General features: G+C 54.0%; 1 protein-coding gene and 1 long non-coding RNA gene across 2 annotated transcripts in view; both read right to left on the reverse strand.

Moving 5' to 3' along the window:
• The window catches only part of SBK1 (SH3 domain binding kinase 1), a 44731-nt gene extending 44475 nt beyond the window's left edge, over positions 1-256 (reverse strand). The window contains exon 1 of the mRNA XM_039884672.1: positions 237-256. The gene's annotated coding sequence lies outside the window, so the exon portion shown is untranslated. The remainder of the gene's footprint in view (positions 1-236) is intronic.
• A 4988-nt stretch (positions 257-5244) lies between these two features.
• The window catches only part of LOC120620149 (uncharacterized), a 19993-nt gene continuing 19237 nt past the window's right edge, over positions 5245-6000 (reverse strand). Inside the window, exon 4 of the long non-coding RNA XR_005657749.1 lies at positions 5245-5858. This is a non-coding gene — a long non-coding RNA (uncharacterized LOC120620149). The remainder of the gene's footprint in view (positions 5859-6000) is intronic.

Below are 6000 nucleotides of genomic sequence, written 5' to 3' on the forward strand. Positions count from 1 at the left end.
ACATGACCACAACGGGAGAGGACAGAGAGGTCACTGCGGGGCCAGGATGGAAGAGACAGGGACGAGGCTGTGGTGACAACCTGGTGAGAGATCTGAGAGTCTGGTGCAGGGAGGTGGTGGTGGGCGGTAAACAGTGGACCAAGAGACTCAGAAGCAGGCCTGCCATGCACTGAGGGGCCCAAGCCTGAGCCTCGTGCCTTCACCTTGTCCCCCCGCTGCCCACCACGGGCACTGACCTCTGCAGTGGGACCTCTTCCAGCAGCTCCTCCTCCTCCTCCCTGTGGAAGCAGATGAAGCAGAAGGCTGGCACATCCTCTGATCCGCAGCCCAGGGGCCAAGCCGGAGGCAACTCCAGGACAGGGCAGGGGTGACTGGAGGCGGCCTCGGCATCACCGTCCCCGGTCTGGGCAGGGGTCCCTGAGCCAGAGTGCTCCAGGGTCAGCAGCCTGTTAGCCTCAGGGCCCCGCGCCTGCCCACCTGCCACCTGTGCCTTTTCACTCAGATTACCCGTTGTCTCGGTGGGTGGAAGAGCCTGTGGCTCTGTCTGATGGGGACTCCTGTCCTGACCCGCAGGACTTCCAGCCACAGGGCTTGGCCTTGGGAAGCAGGTTCCAAGTGGCCTGGACTCAGAGGTGGCTTGCTGGTGGACAAAGGTCCAGCAGGGTCCCTCGCTGTCCCTTGTGGAGCCCTAGGCCCCTCAGCTGCCCTCTCTGCTGCTGCCTGTCAGAGGTGAGACTGAAAGGACAGGCTCTCAGGTACCCTGTCCATCTGTTCATCTGTCTGTCCAGGCATCTGCTCCTCACCATCCAGCCAGCAAGGGGCAGTAGAGGTGGTTTCCCTGAGAAAGTTTGTTCTTCTCTGCTGGGGTGGGTAACATGGGTGGCCTCCAGGGGGGAGGGTCAGGACCTGAAGCTGAAAGGTGACCGAGGACAGGACCAGGTGAGGCTGGCACAGTGCCCACGCTGTCTCCAAGAAAACTTCTGGCCCCTGGAGTCCTAGCTCCAGCTCCTGCTTCAGCTAGAGCCTGGAGCTTGCTGCCTGTGCTCCCTGCTCCCTCCGACTCCAGTGGCTGCTCCGGCAGCAGACTGGCTGGGCTGTGGGTATTAATAGCTCCACATTCACGCTGAGAAGCTGGGAGGTTAACTCCTTCCCTGCCAGAGCTGGGAGGCCGAGGGGAGAGTGGGTGGCCACAGGGAGCAGAGGGAAGGGCGGTGCCTCGGTTCCGCCCCCACCTGAGCCTGGCCGCCTCCGCAGGACCTTCAGATGCCACCTCCCGCCCGCCCACGAGTCTCTGTGCAGCACTCAGCATCTGGATCTTGGTCAGAGTGTCCTGGCTGTCCGAACCCTCTGAAGGCATTCCAGGGAGCCAGGTGAGACTGGGGGCTCAGGGCAGCATCCCTGGGATGGGCAGGACTCGGAGCTCCAGGGAGCATCCCCAGGACACCTCCACTCACATCCACCCCTCAGCTCATGGGGTTCCCCCCTCGCACTCCTCCCTCCCTCCCCGCCCGCCGCTGCGTTCCCTTAACAAACAGCATCCCTGACTCTGGGTACAGTTCTGTGGCTGACTCCCTGTGGGACCCACCCAGCTGAACTGCATACAGAGCCTGTGAGACCCAGAGATGCACTACACACAGCCATTTATTCCGTTGAGGAGTGTGGGAAGAGGGTGGGAATGGAGGAATCTGAGAATTCGTTTGCTTGAATATGTTTGTTGAGACCTGCTATATGCCAGGCACCGGCAATGAAGAGGGCAGACACTACCCTTGCCTTACTGGGCTTGCATGTCACAGCAGGAGGCCAGTGGGCCCACAGTCTGTCTACAAAGTGCCCCAGGGTGACTTAGGAACGGGCGCTCCCTCCGGGCAGGCACGGCCCAGGAGAACCAGCTTACAGTGTGGATCGCAGGCTGGGTTTCAGCCCTACTCACCTCCTCTACAAGTTACAACATGCATGACCATTCACAGTGGCCCGGAAGCATCAGCAAAGAAAGGACAAATAAACTGATTGTGCAAAGTGCTACGAAAAAATAAAACAGGGCGATGTGAGCGGCTCATGCTGGGGAGGTGGTTTGACAGGCTGCTCAGGGAAGACCTCTGGGGGAGGTAATGTTGGAGCTGTGACCTGCAGGAGGAGGAGGAGCCGGCCAGATCTGGAGGGAGAACAACCCAGGAAGAGGGATCAGCAGGTGCAAGGGCTCAGCGTCAAGAACTAGTTGGCATGTGTGAGGAAGAGAGGGAGGAGCAGAGGAGAAGGTCTTCCAGCTGAACCTTAAAGAGTAAGTGGAGTTTTCCAGGGGACGTCGCCAGCAGAGAGAACTAAGTATGTATGCAAAGGACCCGAGACATAAAAGGGTGGACAGTGCACTGCGGGGAGAAGACTGAGGTGACACGGTCGGAGATGTAGGAGGTGTTCATTCCCGTGCTGGCCCTCCCAGGGCTCCAAGGAGGAAGGATGGGTGGGTGTGGGGTGGGGGGAGGATGCAAGAGGGAACTTGGGTTAGCTGAGGAGCTGAGGGAGGAGGAGAGCCTTGGAAGGAAACACCTGTATTAGTTGAACTGAATCCCACTAGCTGGAAGGGCAGATCTGGGCCTTCTTGGCCAGGAAAAGGTGAGGACTGGGGACAGAACTCCACATTCAGTTGTTTAGGCTGCATACACGGCACAGGGTGTCCAGGGAGATGGTGAGTGGGGACCGATAGCCACCCACCTCTGCTCTGCCGAGCCTTTTAACTTTAGAACTGTGACAATGTAGGTGGGGGTTACTTTTTTCTAATAGGTCCGCCCAGAGGAGTGCCTTATTTGAAAGTCTATCCAAAGGGTGTGACTTTTTCTGATTTGCACAAAGGCTCCCATAGGCTAGGCTGGGGGTGGTGACTTAGGGGTCCCAGGTTCCAGTGTGGGCTCTCTACAGACTTGCCGTGTGCTTTGGGCCAGTCACTGTCCCTCTCTAGAGCCACAGACCTAGAGATTTAGCTAGAGGCCAGCCAATCCAGAGAGGGTGGACTCCCCTGAGGTCACACGGGGACACACAGCAGAGCTGGGCTCTCCTGACTTTCATCTCAGTGCTCTGTCTTCCCTGCTCTAAGGCAGCCAGGGTCTCGTGCCTCAGAGACTTGGTGTTTCTCTGAGGAAGAGGACAAGGGACAAGAGTAAGAGTGAAGACGCAGTGAGGAGGAGGCGGAGGGGAGGAAGGGGAGGCCAGGCTGTGGCTCCCTGGAATGGGAGTCAGAAGGTGTCAGGGTGCCCCAGGCCTCCAGGCACCCCTTTCCCCCTCCCCTGGGCCCCATGGGGTTGTCATTTTTGGATGTTAATTATTCATGATGCTGATGCTTTGCCTGGTTTTAATGCACTCTGATGGCGTTCTCTAGCTAATGGGGAAAATCGATAGGTTTTAATTCTCAGTGGTTGTGGAGCTCTTTCTGTCTCCTGTTTGGGTGACTGGGCCTGGCTCTTGGGCTAGGGGTGTGGGGGGTGGAGTATCAGACCCAGTTCATAAGAGCCTGGGACTCTGCTTTCCCCTCTCCCACCCCTGCCCCTTTCTGTCTCCAGCCTGCAGAGGAAAGATTAGAGTCGCTAGCATCTTGGAGCAGACATTTGTACCCTGCTTCCTTCCTCAAGAGAGACGGTGGCCTTTCCTGGCCCTTGCCGGACCTATGGGTCCGAGGTGAGCCAGCAGGGGTAGCCCCACCAGATTTGGGGGGCTGGAGTCAGGCCTGTAGCTCTTGGTTCTGGTATTTCTGGGCCTGGGGGAGGCTTTCCCTGCCCACCACTTGGGGTTGGCCTCAGCCCGGTCAGCCTTCCAGGCTCAGGCTGGCCTCACAGACACGTCTTAGGCTTGGGGACAATCTGGCCTAGGCCTCACGTTCTTGAACAGAATTAAATATAAGCTTCTGATATTATTTCTATGTACAGTTATACATTCAGTTATAAATTCAGACTGTTTCTCTCACAGGATTTAGAACCGAGAACATTCAAGGGGCATTAAGAGCACGTTCCATTGCAGACCACATCCTCCCCACACCTCTGCCCAAGTCGACATTGTTTATGAATCCTGTAATTATCTTGTGAACAGAACAAATGTATTGCACTGTATTTGTGTGTGTGTGTTAAGAGTGTTAATTAGGCAAGCATAAACATTTACGATACACCAAGTCCTCACAATGCTGTTCTCGGTATCTCTTAATGCTTCCAGTACACAATGAGCCTCCAAAAATGAAAAAGGCCTGACATGTCTTGACCTTGGAGAGGCCCTGCCTGCTTCCCAAAGAACCCACGCCTTTCTCCACGGACCCAGGGCTCATGCCTGGCTGGCTGGAAATGCTCGGACCATCTGCTGGGTTCCAAGCCTAGCACTGTGGCTCTCCAGAACCCAGGAACCAGGACATGGAGAATGATGACTGCCAAGTCTCACCCATTCTGTCCACTCAGGCCCCAGCCTGGCCTCTTGCCCTCCCCAAACCAGGCTCCAGTGGACCCTAGGCCCAGTCCCAGGCCAGACAAGGAGCTTCCAGGGTACAGCTTCACAGTGGGGCAGACCTGGCTTGAGTCCCCCTCTGATATTTAATTTCCATTCTCCCCCTTATTTTCCAGTTCAGACTTGAAATGGAATACCGAGGTGCTCAGAAGGCTGAGTTAATCTTTCAGTTCACAGCACACTGTTATTCGTGGTCCACACAGGGCTCCGCCTGTTTTTATTAATTTCTCTATTCTCTTTTACCCCCGTGGATGGTAGGCAGGCAAAGCTGCTAAGGCTTACTACAAATGCCCACCTGTGGGCTTGTTGGGAGAATTATAGGAACAGAGTGTGTAAAATGCCTGGCACGCAGTAACTGGTCAGTTAAGGTCCAGTTCCATCTCCTGGTCTGGTTCTCTCCCACAGGCGTCTTTAATGTTTGGACAAAACACCTTCCCCCTTGGCACATCTGAGCATGGCTGGTATTTGTCAAGGTCCTTCACTAAAGACCAGAATGATCACTGGGATTGAACCTAACTTGCTCGTAGTCTGAGGGGGAAGCAAATACAACAAAATTATTTCCCAATGCAAATCAAACACAGCACATCTAATCCAGGCCACATGCTGAGCAGCACACGTGGGGCACAGAGAGCAAAGGGTCCCACCTGGGGGAAATTCTCTGCCCAGGGGGAGTGGGTGGAAGATGGCCCTTCTCTCCCTATTAGTTAGGTTGTAGCCGAGCTGCTGTAACAAAGAGGCCCCACAATATAGTGGCTCAAACAAGTCTTCTGACTAATTAGGAGCATACGCCAAAGTTTTATTTCAGGTTTGCCATGAGGAAAGCAGCTATGACCAGGCTGGGTCAAAGAAACCTTTTATAGGAAAGAGAATAGTTAGATATTCTTTGGCCAGATGCAAGAGCAAAAGAATGTCTGATTTCAGGTCATTAGCACCCTGTATAACTGACCGCTAAGTGGATGGGAAGCTTGCTTCCTAGAAGTCTTACTTGAATTAAAGTTTATTAGAATGTTGCTTAAGCGTTTTTGTCAAGAATGCCAGGGTCTTCCCAGAGGAGCTTGTGAATTACAACACGTGCAAAAAGTTATGTCTCAAACCAGAATCGGTCCAAGTTTTCTTTATCTATCACAAGATGGAATTTTATTTCTCTTCAGATAACAGTCTGGAGGTATGCGGTCCTCTTGGTTGAAGCTGGCTTATGCGCACCATATTCATGTTTTAGTCCTCAAGAAGGAGGAAAGATGGGGTGATGCAGAAGTGGCATTCCTCACTTCCACTGTGTTTTGTCAGCAAGTAGTTGGTCTCCTAATTGCAAGGGAGACTGGGAAATTCAGTCTCTATCTGCACAACCAAATGCATAAAACTGTGGCAGGGGTGGGGTATCACTAAAAGGAAGAAGGGAGAATATGGTACAGTTAGCAATTATAAAGGCCTAATTCACACCTGAGGCTCTGAACCCTTCTCTCTGCTTCCTGCCACAAACAGTTTACCAGTCGATTTTTGGGTCTTTTTAATTGAGGAAATATA

The sequence above is a fragment of the Pteropus medius genome, unplaced genomic scaffold (assembly GCF_902729225.1).
Source record: "Pteropus medius unplaced genomic scaffold, Ma_sr-lr_union100, whole genome shotgun sequence".
NCBI classification, from domain to species: Eukaryota; Metazoa; Chordata; class Mammalia; order Chiroptera; family Pteropodidae; genus Pteropus; species Pteropus medius.